Below are 19550 nucleotides of genomic sequence, written 5' to 3'. Positions count from 1 at the left end.
AAATCATTAAGGTACTAAATACCAACGATAATGGGATTTCACTAAACTTGGGCTAATGGAAGTTTTTGAGATGTTTTTTCTAAATGTAATCCAGTCCGCATTCTCCAGATAAGATTTTGCAACCAAAATTTGCTGCAATATATCAAGTGAAGAATAACATTCCAGACCAAAATTCTTCACTGTTTTTATTTTCTTCTGATGCCCCAGAGTCATGCGGAGTGACATATAGTTGTCTTGAAAATTACATGCAAACAATTTGGGGTTGATTCAAAGAGCTGATACACCACATTTCCTGTGAGTAACTGACTATAAGCCACACTTATGGTAGCTCCAAACTTGCACCAATTTGTTGTAGCCCCATAATGCTACATAAAAAAGTGATATCGGATTGCTAGGGGTCCAATTTCAACTGCTGAAACTTGTATTACTATACTGTTGCAAGATTAACTTACTCCCTTTTTAAATAATTGAATCAACTTCTCAGAATTAACCCAGTGGATCCCAGTATCTGGTATATATTAATACATTTTTCTTATTCTTCTGGCTAAAAGTCACTGTGAATTTTTAGCTTATTCTCTATATCTTCTTAGGACTGATCACTTGTTTTCAATTTGTAAAGTTCTTTCTAGTATTATCTAACACTAGCTGGAAAGCCATGGATGTAGAGTTAGTAAAGTCATAGCTGTTAATTTCCATGTAAGTTTGTGTATTGAGGTAAAATGAAGACAAATGCATGGTAAATTTTGTCTAATACCACAAAATAACAAATACTAAACACGTCCCTGGGTGGTCTTGAGCTACCAACCTTTCGGTTAACAGCCGAACGCGCTAACCAATTGCGCCACAGAGACACGTGAAAGTGCTTTCTAATGGATATTATCAGTAAGGGAAGATGAACCAGCAGAACTGAACTAAAACTGGTTAAAAGTTTCTAACTTGGATCATTTCTTACAATATCAAAAATATAATGAGATAAAAGGGAATATGACAGGGAGTTGGGCATTAAAATTCCAATGAGAAGGTAAGTAAGACAATGTATCTCTGTCCACAATGGAAGTAAGTTGGGACAGTGCCACCAGATGTGGGACAGTTTCCTCAGCCCCACAAAGTCTCCAACACAATGGTGATAAAGAAGGAAACATTTTATGAAATCATTAAGGTACTAAATACCAACGATAATGGGATTTCACTAAACTTGAGGCTAACGGATGTTTTTGAGATGTTATCTCTAAATGTAATCCAGTCCTCTAGGTGTGAGTGGTGTAAATGCTTTTAACATCGAAGGGGAATTAGCTCAAATGGTATAGTGCTCGCTTAGCATGCGAGAGGTAGTGGGATCGATGCCCGCATTCTCCAGATAATATTTTGGAACCAAAATTTGCTGCAATATATCAAGTGAAGAATAACATTCCTGACCAAAATTCTTCACTGTTTTTATTTTCTTCTGATGCCCCAGAGGAATGCAGAGTTACATATAGTTGTCTTGAAAATGACATGCAAACAATTTGGGGTTGATTCAAAGAGCTGATACACCACATTTAATGTGAGTAACTGACTATAAGCCACACTTATGGTAGCTCCAAACTTGCACCAATTTGTTGTAGCACCATATGCTGTATAAAAAAGTGATATCGGGTTACTAGTCGTCCAATTTCAACTGCTGTAACTGGTGTTACTATACTGTTGCAAGGTTAACTTACCCCCTTTGTAAATAATTGAATCAACTTCTCAGAATTAACCCGGTGGATCCCAGTATCTGGTATATATTAATACATTTTTTCTTATTCTTCCGGCTAAAAGTCACTGTGAATTTTTAGCTTATTCTCTATATCTTCTTAGGACTGATCACTTGTTTTCAATTTGTAAAGTTCTTTCTATTATTATCTAACACTAGTTGGAAAGCCATGGATGTAGAGTTAGTAAAGTCATAGCTGTTAATTTCCATGTAAGTTTGTGTATTGAGGTAAAATGAAGACAAATGCCAGGTAAATTTCTTCAAATAAAGAATCCTCCTGCCACAGAATAACAAATACTAAACACGTCCCTGGGTGGGCTTGAACCAAAAACCTTTCAGTTAAAAGCCAAACGCGCTAACCAATTGCGCCACAGAGACACGTGAAAGTGCTTTCTAATGGATATTATCAGTAAGCGAAGATGAACCAGCAGAACTGAACTTAAACTGCTTAAAAGTTTCTAACTTGGATCATTTCTTACAAATGGACACTATAATATGAACTTGTGCAAAGTAAGAAATAACAGGATTATACCCTGTACATTGAGAATTTTGTCAGGGTGTGAAAATATCTTAGTTGTGATGGGGGCGAATCAATCCAGTTATAAAAGGGTTGAAATAGGGGTATTTCAGTTAGTCCAAGGATCCAAATATATGAGAACTTATTTGCAGTGTTATGAAATATTCTGGTGATGTATTCACAATGATAGATGTGCCAAATTGTATTTATAATAAAGATAGAGAATGGTGGAACTGAGTTTTTTCAATATAAAGCTATATGGCATTTGGTAGCACTCAAAATATGTGTTATAAATTTGTGGGTATACTTAGGAATATCAGAAATATAATGAGATAAAAGGGAATATGACAGGGAGTTGGGCATTAAAATTCCAATGAGAAGGTAAGTAAGACAATGTATCTCTGTCCACAATGGAAGTTAGTTGGGACAGTGCCACCAGATGTGGGACAGTTTCCTCAGCCCCACAAAGTCTCCAACACAATGGTGATAAAGAAGGAAACATTTTATGAAATCATTAAGGTACTAAATACCAACGATAATGGGATTTCACTAAACTTGAGGCTAATGGAAGTTTTTGAGATGTTATTTCTAAATGTAATCCAGTCCGCATTCTCCAGATAAGATTTTGCAACCAAAATTTGCTGCAATATATCAAGTGAAGAATAACATTCCAGACCAAAATTCTTCACTGTTTTTATTTTCTTCTGATGCCCCAGAGGAATGCGGAGTGACATATAGTTGTCTTGAAAATTACATGCAAACAATTTGGGGTTGATTCAAAGAGCTGATACACCACATTTCCTGTGAGTAACTGACTATAAGCCACACTTATGGTAGCTCCAAACTTGCACCAATTTGTTGTAGCCCCATAATGCTACATAAAAAAGTGATATCGGATTGCTAGGGGTCCAATTTCAACTGCTGAAACTTGTATTACTATACTGTTGCAAGATTAACTTACTCCCTTTTTAAATAATTGAATCAACTTCTCAGAATTAACCCAGTGGATCCCAGTATCTGGTATATATTAATACATTTTTCTTATTCTTCTGGTTAAAAGTCACTGTGAATTTTTAGCTTATTCTCTATATCTTCTTAGGACTGATCACTTGTTTTCAATTTGTAAAGTTCTTTCTAGTATTATCTAACACTAGCTGGAAAGCCATGGATGTAGAGTTAGTAAAGTCATAGCTTTTAATTTCCATGTAAGTTTGTGTATTGAGGTAAAATGAAGACAAATGCCAGGTAAATTTCATCAAATAAAGAATCCTCCTGCCACAGAATAACAAATACTAAACACGTCCCTGGGTGGGCTTGAACCACCAACCTTTCAGTTAACAGCCAAACGCGCTAACCAATTTCGCCACAGAGACACGTGAAAGTGCTTTCTAATGGATATTATCAGTAAGTGAAGATGAACCAGCAGAACTGAACTTAAACTGCTTAAAAGTTTCTAACTTGGATCATTTCTTACAAATGGACACTATAATATGAACTTGTGCAAAGTAAGAAATAACAGGATTATACCCTGTAAATTGAGAATTTTGTCAGGGTGTGAAAATATCTTAGTCGTGATGGGGGGCGAATCAATCCAGTTATAAAAAGGTTGAAATAGGGGGATTTCAGTTAGTCCAAGGATCCAAGTATATGAGAACTTATTTGCAGTGTTATGAATAATTCTAGTGATGTATTCACAATGATAGATGTGCCAAATTGTATTTATAATAAAGATAGAGAATGGTGGAACTGAGTTTTTTCAATATAAAGCTATATGGCATTTGGTAGCACTCAAAATATGTGTTATAAATTTGTGGGTATACTTAGGAATATCAGAAATATAATGAGATAAAAGGGAATATGACAGGGAGTTGGGCATTAAAATTCCAATGAGAAGGTAAGTAAGACAATGTATCTCTGTCCACAATGGAAGTTAGTTGGGACAGTGCCACCAGATGTGGGACAGTTTCCTCAGCCCCACAAAGTCTCCAACACAATGGTGATAAAGAAGGAAACATTTTATGAAATCATTAAGGTACTAAATACCAACGATAATGGGATTTCACTAAACTTGAGGCTAATGGAAGTTTTTGAGATGTTATTTCTAAATGTAATCCAGTCCGCATTCTCCAGATAAGATTTTGCAACCAAAATTTGCTGCAATATATCAAGTGAAGAATAACATTCCAGACCAAAATTCTTCACTGTTTTTATTTTTTTCTGATGCCCCAGAGGAATGCGGAGTGACATATAGTTGTCTTGAAAATTACATGCAAACAATTTGGGGTTGATTCAAAGAGCTGATACACCACATTTCCTGTGAGTAACTGACTATAAGCCACACTTATGGTAGCTCCAAACTTGCACCAATTTGTTGTAGCCCCATAATGCTACATAAAAAAGTGATATCGGATTGCTAGGGGTCCAATTTCAACTGCTGAAACTTGTATTACTATACTGTTGCAAGATTAACTTACTCCCTTTTTAAATAATTGAATCAACTTCTCAGAATTAACCCAGTGGATCCCAGTATCTGGTATATATTAATACATTTTTCTTATTCTTCTGGCTAAAAGTCACTGTGAATTTTTAGCTTATTCTCTATATCTTCTTAGGACTGATCACTTGTTTTCAATTTGTAAAGTTCTTTCTAGTATTATCTAACACTAGCTGGAAAGCCATGGATGTAGAGTTAGTAAAGTCATAGCTGTTAATTTCCATGTAAGTTTGTGTATTGAGGTAAAATGAAGACAAATGCATGGTAAATTTTGTCTAATACCACAAAATAACAAATACTAAACACGTCCCTGGGTGGTCTTGAGCTACCAACCTTTCGGTTAACAGCCGAACGCGCTAACCAATTGCGCCACAGAGACACGTGAAAGTGCTTTCTAATGGATATTATCAGTAAGGGAAGATGAACCAGCAGAACTGAACTAAAACTGGTTAAAAGTTTCTAACTTGGATCATTTCTTACAATATCAAAAATATAATGAGATAAAAGGGAATATGACAGGGAGTTGGGCATTAAAATTCTAATGAGAAGGTAAGTAAGACAATGTATCTCTGTCCACAATGGAAGTAAGTTGGGACAGTGCCACCAGATGTGGGACAGTTTCCTCAGCCCCACAAAGTCTCCAACACAATGGTGATAAAGAAGGAAACATTTTATGAAATCATTAATGTACTAAACACCAACGATAATGGGATTTCACTAAACTTGAGGCTAACGGATGTTTTTGAGATGTTATCTCTAAATGTAATCCAGTCCTCTAGGTGTGAGTGGTGTAAATGCTTTTAACATTGAAGGGGAATTAGCTCAAATGGTATAGTGCTCGCTTAGCATGCGAGAGGTAGTGGGATCGATGCCCGCATTCTCCAGATAATATTTTGGAACCAAAATTTGCTGCAATATATCAAGTGAAGAATAACATTCCTGACCAAAATTCTTCACTGTTTTTATTTTCTTCTGATGCCCCAGAGGAATGCAGAGTTACATATAGTTGTCTTGAAAATTACATGCAAACAATTTGGGGTTGATTCAAAGAGCTGATACACCACATTTAATTTGAGTAACTGACTATAAGCCACACTTATGGTAGCTCCAAACTTGCACCAATTTGTTGTAGCACCATATGCTGTATAAAAAAGTGATATCGGGTTGCTAGTCGTCCAATTTCAACTGCTGTAACTGGTGTCACTATACTGTTGCAAGGTTAACTTACCCCCTTTGTAAATAATTGAATCAACTTCTCAGAATTAACCCGGTGGATCCCAGTATCTGGTATATATTAATACATTTTTTCTTATTCTTCCGGCTAAAAGTCACTGTGAATTTTTAGCTTATTCTCTATATCTTCTTAGGACTGATCACTTGTTTTCAATTTGTAAAGTTATTTCTAGTATTATCTAACACTAGCTGGAAAGCCATGGATGTAGAGTTAGTAAAGTCATAGCTTTTAATTTCCATGTAAGTTTGTGTATTGAGGTAAAATGAAGACAAATGCCAGGTAAATTTCTTCAAATAAAGAATCCTCCTGCCACAGAATAACAAATACTAAACACGTCCCTGGGTGGGCTTGAACCACCAACCTTTCAGTTAACAGCCAAACGCGCTAACCAATTGCGCCACAGAGACACTTGAAAGTGCTTTCTAATGGATATTATCAGTAAGCAAAGATGAACCAGCAGAACTGAACTTAAACTGCTTAAAAGTTTCTAACTTGGATCATTTCTTACAAATGGACACTATAATATGAACTTGTGCAAAGTAAGAAATAACAGGATTATACCCTGTAAATTGAGAATTTTGTCAGGGTGTGAAAATATCTTAGTTGTGATGGGGGCGAATCAATCCAGTTATAAAAGGGTTGAAATAGGGGGATTTCAGTTAGTCCAAGGATCCAAGTATATGAGAACTTATTTGCAGTGTTATGAAAAATTCTGGTGATGTATTCACAATGATAGATGTGCCAAATTGTATTTATAATAAAGATAGAGAATGGTGGAACTGAGTTTTTTCAATATAAAGCTATATGGCATTTGGTAGCACTCAAAATATGTGTTATAAATTTGTGGGTATACTTAGGAATATCAGAAATATAATGAGATAAAAGGGAATATGACAGGGAGTTGGGCATTAAAATTCCAATGAGAAGGTAAGTAAGACAATGTATCTCTGTCCACAATGGAAGTTAGTTGGGACAGTGCCACAAGATGTGGGACAGTTTCCTCAGCCCCACAAAGTCTCCAACACAATGGTGATAAAGAAGGAAACATTTTCTGAAATCATTAAGGTACTAAATACCAACGATAATGGGATTTCACTAAACTTGAGGCTAATGGAAGTTTTTGAGATGTTATTTCTAAATGTAATCCAGTCCGCATTCTCCAGATAAGATTTTGCAACCAAAATTTGCTGCAATATATCAAGTGAAGAATAACATTCCAGACCAAAATTCTTCACTGTTTTTATTTTCTTCTCATGCCCCAGAGGAATGCGGAGTGACATATAGTTGTCTTGAAAATTACATGCAAACAATTTGGGGTTGATTCAAAGAGCTGATACACCACATTTCCTGTGAGTAACTGACTATAAGCCACACTTATGGTAGCTCCAAACTTGCACCAATTTGTTGTAGCCCCATAATGCTACATAAAAAAGTGATATCGGATTGCTAGGGGTCCAATTTCAACTGCTGAAACTTGTATTACTATACTGTTGCAAGATTAACTTACTCCCTTTTTAAATAATTGAATCAACTTCTCAGAATTAACCCAGTGGATCCCAGTATCTGGTATATATTAATACATTTTTCTTATTCTTCTGGCTAAAAGTCACTGTGAATTTTTAGCTTATTCTCTATATCTTCTTAGGACTGATCACTTGTTTTCAATTTGTAAAGTTCTTTCTAGTATTATCTAACACTAGCTGGAAAGCCATGGATGTAGAGTTAGTAAAGTCATAGCTGTTAATTTCCATGTAAGTTTGTGTATTGAGGTAAAATGAAGACAAATGCCTGGTAAATTTTGTCTAATACCACAAAATAACAAATACTAAACACGTCCCTGGGTGGTCTTGAGTTACCAACCTTTCGGTTAACAGCCGAACGCGCTAACCAATTGCGCCACAGAGACATGTGAAAGTGCTTCTAATGGATATTATCAGTAAGGGAAGATGAACCAGCAGAACTGAACTTAAACTGCATAAAAGTTTCTAACTTGGATCATTTCTTACAATATCAAAAATATAATGAGATAAAAGGGAATATGACAGGGAGTTGGGCATTAAAATTCCAATGAGAAGGTAAGTAAGACAATGTATCTCTGTCCACAATGGAAGTAAGTTGGGACAGTGCCACCAGATGTGGGACAGTTTCCTCAGCCCCACAAAGTCTCCAACACAATGGTGATAAAGAAGGAAACATTTTATGAAATCATTAAGGTACTAAATACCAACGATAATGGGATTTCACTAAACTTGAGGCTAACGGATGTTTTTGAGATGTTATCTCTAAATGTAATCCAGTCCTCTAGGTGTGAGTGGTGTAAATGCTTTTAACATCGAAGGGGAATTAGCTCAAATGGTATAGTGCTCGCTTAGCATGCGAGAGGTAGTGGGATCGATGCCCGCATTCTCCAGATAATATTTTGGAACCAAAATTTGCTGCAATATATCAAGTGAAGAATAACATTCCTGACCAAAATTCTTCACTGTTTTTATTTTCTTCTGATGCCCCAGAGGAATGCAGAGTTACATATAGTTGTCTTGAAAATTACATGCAAACAATTTGGGGTTGATTCAAAGAGCTGATACACCACATTTAATGTGAGTAACTGACTATAAGCCACACTTATGGTAGCTCCAAACTTGAGGCTAATGGGTTGATTCAAAGAGCTGATACACCACATTTCCTGTGAGTAACTGACTATAAGCCACACTTATTGTAGCTCCAAACTTGCACCAATTTGTTGTAGCCCCATAATGCTACATAAAAAAGTGATATTGGATTGCTAGGGGTCCAATTTCAACTGCTGTAACTTGTGTTACTATACTGTTGCAAGATTAACTTACTCCCTTTTTAAATAATTGAATCAACTTCTCAGAATTAACCCGATATATCCCAGTATCTGGTATATATTAATAAATTTTTCTTATTCTTCTGGCTAAAAGTCACTGTGAATTTTTAGCTTATTCTCTATATCTTCTTAGGACTGATCACTTGTTTTCAATTTGTAAAGTTCTTTCTATTATTATCTAACACTAGTTGGAAAGCCATGGATGTAGAGTTAGTAAAGTCATAGCTGTTAATTTCCATGTAAGTTTGTGTATTGAGGTAAAATGAAGACAAATGTCTGGTAAATTTCATCAAATAAAGAATCCTCCTGCCACAGAATAACAAATACTAAACACGTCCCTGGGTGGGCTTGAACCACCAACCTTTCAGTTAACAGCCAAACGCGCTAACCAATTTCGCCACAGAGACATGTGAAAGTGCTTTCTAATGGATATTATCAGTAAGCGAAGATGAACCAGCAGAACTGAACTTAAACTGCTTTAAAGTTTGTAACTTGGATCATTTCTTACAAATGGACACTATAATATGAACTTGTGCAAAGTAAGAAATAACAGGATTATACCCTGTAAATTGAGAATTTTGTCAGGGTGTGAAAATATCTTAGTCGTGATGGGGGCGAATCAATCCAGTTATAAAAGGGTTGAAATAGGGGGATTTCAGTTAGTCCAAGGATCCAAGTATATGAGAACTTATTTGCAGTGTTATGAAAAATTCTGGTGATGTATTCACAATGATAGATGTGCCAAATTGTATTTATAATAAAGATAGAGAATGGTGGAACTGAGTTTTTTCAATATAAAGCTATATGGCATTTGGTAGCACTCAAAATATGTGTTATAAATTTGTGGGTATACTTAGGAATATCAGAAATATAATGAGATAAAAGGGAATATGACAGGGAGTTGGGCATTAAAATTCCAATGAGAAGGTAAGTAAGACAATGTATCTCTGTCCACAATGGAAGTTAGTTGGGACAGTGCCACCAGATGTGGGACAGTTTCCTCAGCCCCACAAAGTCTCCAACACAATGGGGATAAAGAAGGAAACATTTTATGAAATCATTAAGGTACTAAATAACAACGATAATGGGATTTCACTAAACTTGAGGCTAATGGAAGTTTTTGAGATGTTATTTCTAAATGTAATCCAGTCCGCATTCTCCAGATAAGATTTTGCAACCAAAATTTGCTGCAATATATCAAGTGAAGAATAACATTCCAGACCAAAATTCTTCACTGTTTTTATTTTCTTCTGATGCCCCAGAGGAATGCGGAGTGACATATAGTTGTCTTGAAAATTACATGCAAACAATTTGGGGTTGATTCAAAGAGCTGATACACCACATTTCCTGTGAGTAACTGACTATAAGCCACACTTATGGTAGCTCCAAACTTGCACCAATTTGTTGTAGCCCCATAATGCTACATAAAAAAGTGATATCGGATTGCTAGGGGTCCAATTTCAACTGCTGAAACTTGTATTACTATACTGTTGCAAGATTAACTTACTCCCTTTTTAAATAATTGAATCAACTTCTCAGAATTAACCCAGTGGATCCCAGTATCTGGTATATATTAATACATTTTTCTTATTCTTCTGGCTAAAAGTCACTGTGAATTTTTAGCTTATTCTCTATATCTTCTTAGGACTGATCACTTGTTTTCAATTTGTAAAGTTCTTTCTAGTATTATCTAACACTAGCTGGAAAGCCATGGATGTAGAGTTAGTAAAGTCATAGCTGTTAATTTCCATGTAAGTTTGTGTATTGAGGTAAAATGAAGACAAATGCATGGTAAATTTTGTCTAATACCACAAAATAACAAATACTAAACACGTCCCTGGGTGGTCTTGAGCTACCAACCTTTCGGTTAACAGCCGAACGCGCTAACCAATTGCGCCACAGAGACACGTGAAAGTGCTTTCTAATGGATATTATCAGTAAGGGAAGATGAACCAGCAGAACTGAACTAAAACTGGTTAAAAGTTTCTAACTTGGATCATTTCTTACAATATCAAAAATATAATGAGATAAAAGGGAATATGACAGGGAGTTGGGCATTAAAATTCCAATGAGAAGGTAAGTAAGACAATGTATCTCTGTCCACAATGGAAGTAAGTTGGGACAGTGCCACCAGATGTGGGACAGTTTCCTCAGCCCCACAAAGTCTCCAACACAATGGTGATAAAGAAGGAAACATTTTATGAAATCATTAAGGTACTAAACACCAACGATAATGGGATTTCACTAAACTTGAGGCTAATGGAAGTTTTTGAGATGTTATTTCTAAATGTAATCCAGTCCGCATTCTCCAGATAAGATTTTGCAACCAAAATTTGCTGCAATATATCAAGTGAAGAATAACATTCCAGACCAAATTCTTCACTGTTTTTATTTTCTTCTGATGCCCCAGAGGAATGCGGAGTGACATATAGTTGTCTTGAAAATTACATGCAAACAATTTGGGGTTGATTCAAAGAGCTGATACACCACATTTCCTGTGAGTAACTGACTATAAGCCACACTTATGGTAGCTCCAAACTTGCACCAATTTGTTGTAGCCCCATAATGCTACATAAAAAAGTGATATCGGATTGCTAGGGGTCCAATTTCAACTGCTGAAACTTGTATTACTATACTGTTGCAAGATTAACTTACTCCCTTTTTAAATAATTGAATCAACTTCTCAGAATTAACCCAGTGGATCCCAGTATCTGGTATATATTAATACATTTTTCTTATTCTTCTGGCTAAAAGTCACTGTGAATTTTTAGCTTATTCTCTATATCTTCTTAGGACTGATCACTTGTTTTCAATTTGTAAAGTTCTTTCTAGTATTATCTAACACTAGCTGGAAAGCCATGGATGTAGAGTTAGTAAAGTCATAGCTGTTAATTTCCATGTAAGTTTGTGTATTGAGGTAAAATGAAGACAAATGCATGGTAAATTTTGTCTAATACCACAAAATAACAAATACTAAACACGTCCCTGGGTGGTCTTGAGCTACCAACCTTTCGGTTAACAGCCGAACGCGCTAACCAATTGCGCCACAGAGACACGTGAAAGTGCTTTCTAATGGATATTATCAGAAAGGGAAGATGAACCAGCAGAACTGAACTAAAACTGGTTAAAAGTTTCTAACTTGGATCATTTCTTACAATATCAAAAATATAATGAGATAAAAGGGAATATGACAGGGAGTTGGGCATTAAAATTCCAATGAGAAGGTAAGTAAGACAATGTATCTCTGTCCACAATGGAAGTAAGTTGGGACAGTGCCACCAGATGTGGGACAGTTTCCTCAGCCCCACAAAGTCTCCAACACAATGGTGATAAAGAAGGAAACATTTTATGAAATCATTAAGGTACTAAATACCAACGATAATGGGATTTCACTAAACTTGAGGCTAACGGATGTTTTTGAGATGTTATCTCTAAATGTAATCCAGTCCTCTAGGTGTGAGTGGTGTAAACGCTTTTAACATTGAAGGGGAATTAGCTCAAATGGTATAGTGCTCGCTTAGCATGCGAGAGGTAGTGGGATCGATGCCCGCATTCTCCAGATAATATTTTGGAACCAAAATTTGCTGCAATATATCAAGTGAAGAATAACATTCCTGACCAAAATTCTTCACTGTTTTTATTTTCTTCTGATGCCCCAGAGGAATGCAGAGTTACATATAGTTGTCTTGAAAATGACATGCAAACAATTTGGGGTTGATTCAAAGAGCTGATACACCACATTTAATGTGAGTAACTGACTATAAGCCACACTTATGGTAGCTCCAAACTTGCACCAATTTGTTGTAGCACCATATGCTGTATAAAAAAGTGATATCGGGTTGCTAGTCGTCCAATTTCAACTGCTGTAACTGGTGTCACTATACTGTTGCAAGGTTAACTTACCCCCTTTGTAAATAATTGAATCAACTTCTCAGAATTAACCCGGTGGATACCAGTATCTGGTATATATTAATACATTTTTTCTTATTCTTCCGGCTAAAAGTCACTGTGAATTTTTAGCTTATTCTCTATATCTTCTTAGGACTGATCACTTGTTTTCAATTTGTAAAGTTATTTCTAGTATTATCTAACACTAGCTGGAAAGCCATGGATGTAGAGTTAGTAAAGTCATAGCTTTTAATTTCCATGTAAGTTTGTGTATTGAGGTAAAATGAAGACAAATGCCAGGTAAATTTCTTCAAATAAAGAATCCTCCTGCCACAGAATAACAAATACTAAACACGTCCCTGGGTGGGCTTGAACCACCAACCTTTCAGTTAACAGCCAAACGCGCTAACCAATTGCGCCACAGAGACACTTGAAAGTGCTTTCTAATGGATATTATCAGTAAGCAAAGATGAACCAGCAGAACTGAACTTAAACTGCTTAAAAGTTTCTAACTTGGATCATTTCTTACAAATGGACACTATAATATGAACTTGTGCAAAGTAAGAAATAACAGGATTATACCCTGTAAATTGAGAATTTTGTCAGGGTGTGAAAATATCTTAGTTGTGATGGGGGCGAATCAATCCAGTTATAAAAGGGTTGAAATAGGGGGATTTCAGTTAGTCCAAGGATCCAAGTATATGAGAACTTATTTGCAGTGTTATGAAAAATTCTGGTGATGTATTCACAATGATAGATGTGCCAAATTGTATTTATAATAAAGATAGAGAATGGTGGAACTGAGTTTTTTCAATATAAAGCTATATGGCATTTGGTAGCACTCAAAATATGTGTTATAAATTTGTGGGTATACTTAGGAATATCAGAAATATAATGAAATAAAAGGGAATATGACAGGGAGTTGGGCATTAAAATTCCAATGAGAAGGTAAGTAAGACAATGTATCTCTGTCCACAATGGAAGTTAGTTGGGACAGTGCCACCAGATGTGGGACAGTTTCCTCAGCCCCACAAAGTCTCCAACACAATGGTGATAAAGAAGGAAACATTTTATGAAATCATTAAGGTACTAAATACCAACGATAATGGGATTTCACTAAACTTGAGGCTAATGGAAGTTTTTGAGATGTTATTTCTAAATGTAATCCAGTCCGCATTCTCCAGATAAGATTTTGCAACCAAAATTTGCTGCAATATATCAAGTGAAGAATAACATTCCTGACCAAAATTCTTCACTGTTTTTATTTTCTTCTGATGCCCCAGAGGAATGCGGAGTGACATATAGTTGTCTTGAAAATTACATGCAAACAATTTGGGGTTGATTCAAAGAGCTGATACACCACATTTCCTGTGAGTAACTGACTATAAGCCACACTTATGGTAGCTCCTAACTTGCACCAATTTGTTGTAGCCCCATAATGCTACATAAAAAAGTGATATCGGATTGCTAGGGGTCCAATTTCAACTGCTGAAACTTGTATTACTATACTGTTGCAAGATTAACTTACTCCCTTTTTAAATAATTGAATCAACTTCTCAGAATTAACCCAGTGGATCCCAGTATCTGGTATATATTAATACATTTTTCTTATTCTTCTGGCTAAAAGTCACTGTGAATTTTTAGCTTATTCTCTATATCTTCTTAGGACTGATCACTTGTTTTCAATTTGTAAAGTTCTTTCTAGTATTATCTAACACTAGCTGGAAAGCCATGGATGTAGAGTTAGTAAAGTCATAGCTGTTAATTTCCATGTAAGTTTGTGTATTGAGGTAAAATGAAGACAAATGCCTGGTAAATTTTGTCTAATACCACAAAATAACAAATACTAAACACGTCCCTGGGTGGTCTTGAGCTACCAACCTTTCGGTTAACAGCCGAACGCGCTAACCAATTGCGCCACAGAGACATGTGAAAGTGCTTTCTAATGGATATTATCAGTAAGGGAAGATGAACCAGCAGAACTAAACTTAAACTGCATAAAAGTTTCTAACTTGGATCATTTCTTACAATATCAAAAATATAATGAGATAAAAGGGAATATGACAGGGAGTTGGGCATTAAAATTCCAATGAGAAGGTAAGTAAGACAATGTATCTCTGTCCACAATGGAAGTAAGTTGCTACAGTGCCACCAGATGTGGGACAGTTTCCTCAGCCCCACAAAGTCTCCAACACAATGGTGATAAAGAAGGAAACATTTTATGAAATCATTAAGGTACTAAATACCAACGATAATGGGATTTCACTAAACTTGAAGCTAATGGATGTTTTTGAGATGTTATCTCTAAATGTAATCCAGTCCTCTTGGTGTGAGTGGTGTAAATGCTTTTAACATCAAAGTGGAATTACCTCAAATGGTAGAGTGCTCGCTTAGCATGTGAGAGGTAGTGGGATCGATGCCCGCATTCTCCAGATAATATTTTGAAACCAAAATTTGCTGCAATATATCAAGTGAAGAATATCATTCCTGACCAAAATTCTTCACTGTTTTTATTTTCTTCTGATGCACCAGAGGAATGCAGAGTTACATATAGTTGTCTTGAAAATTACATGCAAACAATTTGGGGTTGATTCAAAGAGCTGATACACCACATTTAATGTGAGTAACTGACTATAAGCCACACTTATGGTAGCTCCAAACTTGAGGCTAATGGGTTGATTCAAAGAGCTGATACACCACATTTCCTGTGAGTAACTGACTATAAGCAACACTTATTGTAGCTCCAAACTTGCACCAATTTGTTGTAGCCCCATAATGCTACATAAAAAGTGATATTGGATTGCTAGGGGTCCAATTTCAACTGCTGTAACTTGTGTTACTATACTGTTGCAAGATTAACTTACTCCCTTTTTAAATAATTGAATCAACTTCTCAGAATTAACCCGGTGGATCCCAGTATCTGGTATATATTAATAAATTTTTCTTATTCTTCTGGCTAAAAGTCACTGTGAATTTTTAGCTTATTCTCTATATCTTCTTAGGACTGATCACTTGTTTTCAATTTGTAAAGTTCTTTCTATTATTATCTAACACTAGTTGGAAAGCCATGGATGTAGAGTTAGTAAAGTCATAGCTGTTAATTTCCATGTAAGTTTGTGTATTGAGGTAAAATGAAGACAAATGTCTGGTAAATTTCATCAAATAAAGAATCCTCCTGCCACAGAATAACAAATACTAAACACGTCCCTGGGTGGGCTTGAACCACCAACCTTTCAGTTAACAGCCAAACGCTCTAACCAATTTCGCCACATAGACACATGAAAGTGCTTTCTAATGGATATTATCAGTAAGCGAAGATGAACCAGCAGAACTGAACTTAAACTGCTTTAAAGTTTGTAACTTGGATCATTTCTTACAAATGGACACTATAATATGAACTTGTGCAAAGTAAGAAATAACAGGATTATACCCTGTAAATTGAGAATTTTGTCAGGGTGTGAAAATATCTTAGTCGTGATGGGGGCGAATCAATCCAGTTATAAAAGGGTTGAAATAGGGGGATTTCAGTTAGTCCAAGGATCCAAGTATATGAGAACTTATTTGCAGTGTTATGAAAAATTCTGGTGATGTATTCACAATGATAGATGTGCCAAATTGTATTTATAATAAAGATAGAGAATGGTGGAACTGAGTTTTTTCAATATAAAGCTATATGGCATTTGGTAGCACTCAAAATATGTGTTATAAATTTGTGGGTATACTTAGGAATATCAGAAATATAATGAGATAAAAGGGAATATGACAGGGAGTTGGGCATTAAAATTCCAATGAGAAGGTAAGTAAGACAATGTATCTCTGTCCACAATGGAAGTTAGTTGGGACAGTGCCACCAGATGTGGGACAGTTTCCTCAGCCCCACAAAGTCTCCAACACAATGGTGATAAAGAAGGAAACATTTTATGAAATCATTAAGGTACTAAATACCAACGATAATGGGATTTCACTAAACTTGAGGCTAATGGAAGTTTTTGAGATGTTATTTCTAAATGTAATCCAGTCCGCATTCTCCAGATAAGATTTTGCAACCAAAATTTGCTGCAATATATCAAGTGAAGAATAACATTCCAGACCAAAATTCTTTACTGTTTTTATTTTCTTCTGATGCCCCAGAGGAATGCGGAGTGACATATAGTTGTCTTGAAAATTACATGCAAACAATTTGGGGTTGATTCAAAGAGCTGATACACCACATTTCCTGTGAGTAACTGACTATAAGCCACACTTATGGTAGCTCCTAACTTGCACCAATTTGTTGTAGCCCCATAATGCTACATAAAAAAGTGATATCGGATTGCTAGGGGTCCAATTTCAACTGCTGAAACTTGTATTACTATACTGTTGCAAGATTAACTTACTCCCTTTTTAAATAATTGAATCAACTTCTCAGAATTAACCCAGTGGATCCCAGTATCTGGTATATATTAATACATTTTTCTTATTCTTCTGGCTAAAAGTCACTGTGAATTTTTAGCTTATTCTCTATATCTTCTTAGGACTGATCACTTGTTTTCAATTTGTAAAGTTCTTTCTAGTATTATCTAACACTAGCTGGAAAGCCATGGATGTAGAGTTAGTAAAGTCATAGCTGTTAATTTCCATGTAAGTTTGTGTATTGAGGTAAAATGAAGACAAATGCCTGGTAAATTTTGTCTAATACCACAAAATAACAAATACTAAACACGTCCCTGGGTGGTCTTGAGCTACCAACCTTTCGGTTAACAGCCGAACGCGCTAACCAATTGCGCCACAGAGACATGTGAAAGTGCTTTCTAATGGATATTATCAGTAAGGGAAGATGAACCAGCAGAACTAAACTTAAACTGCATAAAAGTTTCTAACTTGGATCATTTCTTACAATATCAAAAATATAATGAGATAAAAGGGAATATGACAGGGAGTTGGGCATTAAAATTCCAATGAGAAGGTAAGTAAGACAATGTATCTCTGTCCACAATGGAAGTAAGTTGCTACAGTGCCACCAGATGTGGGACAGTTTCCTCAGCCCCACAAAGTCTCCAACACAATGGTGATAAAGAAGGAAACATTTTATGAAATCATTAAGGTACTAAATACCAACGATAATGGGATTTCACTAAACTTGAAGCTAATGGATGTTTTTGAGATGTTATCTCTAAATGTAATCCAGTCCTCTTGGTGTGAGTGGTGTAAATGCTTTTAACATCAAAGTGGAATTACCTCAAATGGTAGAGTGCTCGCTTAGCATGTGAGAGGTAGTGGGATCGATGCCCGCATTCTCCAGATAATATTTTGAAACCAAAATTTGCTGCAATATATCAAGTGAAGAATATCATTCCTGACCAAAATTCTTCACTGTTTTTATTTTCTTCTGATGCACCAGAGGAATGCAGAGTTACATATAGTTGTCTTGAAAATTACATGCAAACAATTTGGGGTTGATTCAAAGAGCTGATACACCACATTTAATGTGAGTAACTGACTATAAGCCACACTTATGGTAGCTCCAAACTTGAGGCTAATGGGTTGATTCAAAGAGCTGATACACCACATTTCCTGTGAGTAACTGACTATAAGCAACACTTATTGTAGCTCCAAACTTGCACCAATTTGTTGTAGCCCCATAATGCTACATAAAAAGTGATATTGGATTGCTAGGGGTCCAATTTCAACTGCTGTAACTTGTGTTACTATACTGTTGCAAGATTAACTTACTCCCTTTTTAAATAATTGAATCAACTTCTCAGAATTAACCCGGTGGATCCCAGTATCTGGTATATATTAATAAATTTTTCTTATTCTTCTGGCTAAAAGTCACTGTGAATTTTTAGCTTATTCTCTATATCTTCTTAGGACTGATCACTTGTTTTCAATTTGTAAAGTTCTTTCTATTATTATCTAACACTAGTTGGAAAGCCATGGATGTAGAGTTAGTAAAGTCATAGCTGTAAATTTCCATGTAAGTTTGTGTATTGAGGTAAAATGAAGACAAATGCCAGGTAAATTTCATCAAATAAAGAATCCTCCTGCCACAGAATAACAAATACTAAACACGTCCCTGGGTGGGCTTGAACCACCAACCTTTCAGTTAACAGCCAAACGCGCTAACCAATTGCGCCACAGAGACACGTGAAAGTGCTTTCTAATGGATATTATCAGTAAGCGAAGATGAACCAGCAGAACTGAACTTAAACTGCTTTAACGTTTCTAACTTGGATCATTTCTTACAAATGGACACTATAATATGAACTTGTGCAAAGTAAGAAATAACAGGATTATACCCTGTAAATTGAGAATTTTGTCAGGGTGTGAAAATATCTTAGTCGTGATGGGGGCGAATCAATCCAGATATAAAAGGGTTGAAATAGGGGGATTTCAGTTAGTCCAAGGATCCAAGTATATGAGAACTTATTTGCAGTGTTATGAAAAATTCTGGTGATGTATTCACAATGATAGATGTGCCAAATTGTATTTATAATAAAGATAGAGAATGGTGGAACTGAGTTTTTTCAATATAAAGCTATATGGCATTTGGTAGCACTCAAAATATGTGTTATAAATTTGTGGGTATACTTAGGAATATCAGAAATATAATGAGATAAAAGGGAATATGACAGGGAGTTGGGCATTAAAATTCCAATGAGAAGGTAAGTAAGACAATGTATCTCTGTCCACAATGGAAGTTAGTTGGGACAGTGCCACCAGATGTGGGACAGTTTCCTCAGCCCCACAAAGTCTCCAACACAATGGTGATAAAGAAGGAAACATTTTATGAAATCATTAAGGTACTAAATACCAACGATAATGGGATTTCACTAAACTTGAGGCTAATGGAAG

The 19550-nt window shown here is 35.8% G+C and overlaps 3 non-coding genes across 3 annotated transcripts; all 3 read right to left on the bottom strand.

Moving 5' to 3' along the window:
- Positions 1–6313: 6313 nt before the first annotated feature.
- TRNAN-GUU (transfer RNA asparagine (anticodon GUU)) lies at positions 6314–6387 on the bottom strand. The gene has a single exon. It is a non-coding gene; the product is annotated as a tRNA-Asn (tRNA).
- A 6683-nt stretch (positions 6388–13070) lies between these two features.
- Positions 13071–13144, bottom strand: TRNAN-GUU (transfer RNA asparagine (anticodon GUU)). The gene has a single exon. It is a non-coding gene; the product is annotated as a tRNA-Asn (tRNA).
- Positions 13145–18766: 5622 nt separating this feature from the next.
- Positions 18767–18840, bottom strand: TRNAN-GUU (transfer RNA asparagine (anticodon GUU)). The gene has a single exon. It is a non-coding gene; the product is annotated as a tRNA-Asn (tRNA).
- Between the last annotated feature and the right edge of the window lie 710 nt (positions 18841–19550).

This window comes from Taudactylus pleione, unplaced genomic scaffold (assembly GCF_031769625.1).
Source record: "Taudactylus pleione unplaced genomic scaffold, aTauple2 ptg001569l, whole genome shotgun sequence".
Classification (NCBI taxonomy): domain Eukaryota; kingdom Metazoa; phylum Chordata; class Amphibia; order Anura; family Myobatrachidae; genus Taudactylus; species Taudactylus pleione.
Note: the sequence above shows the minus strand (reverse complement) of the source record. Positions and strands in the feature narration are given on the sequence as shown.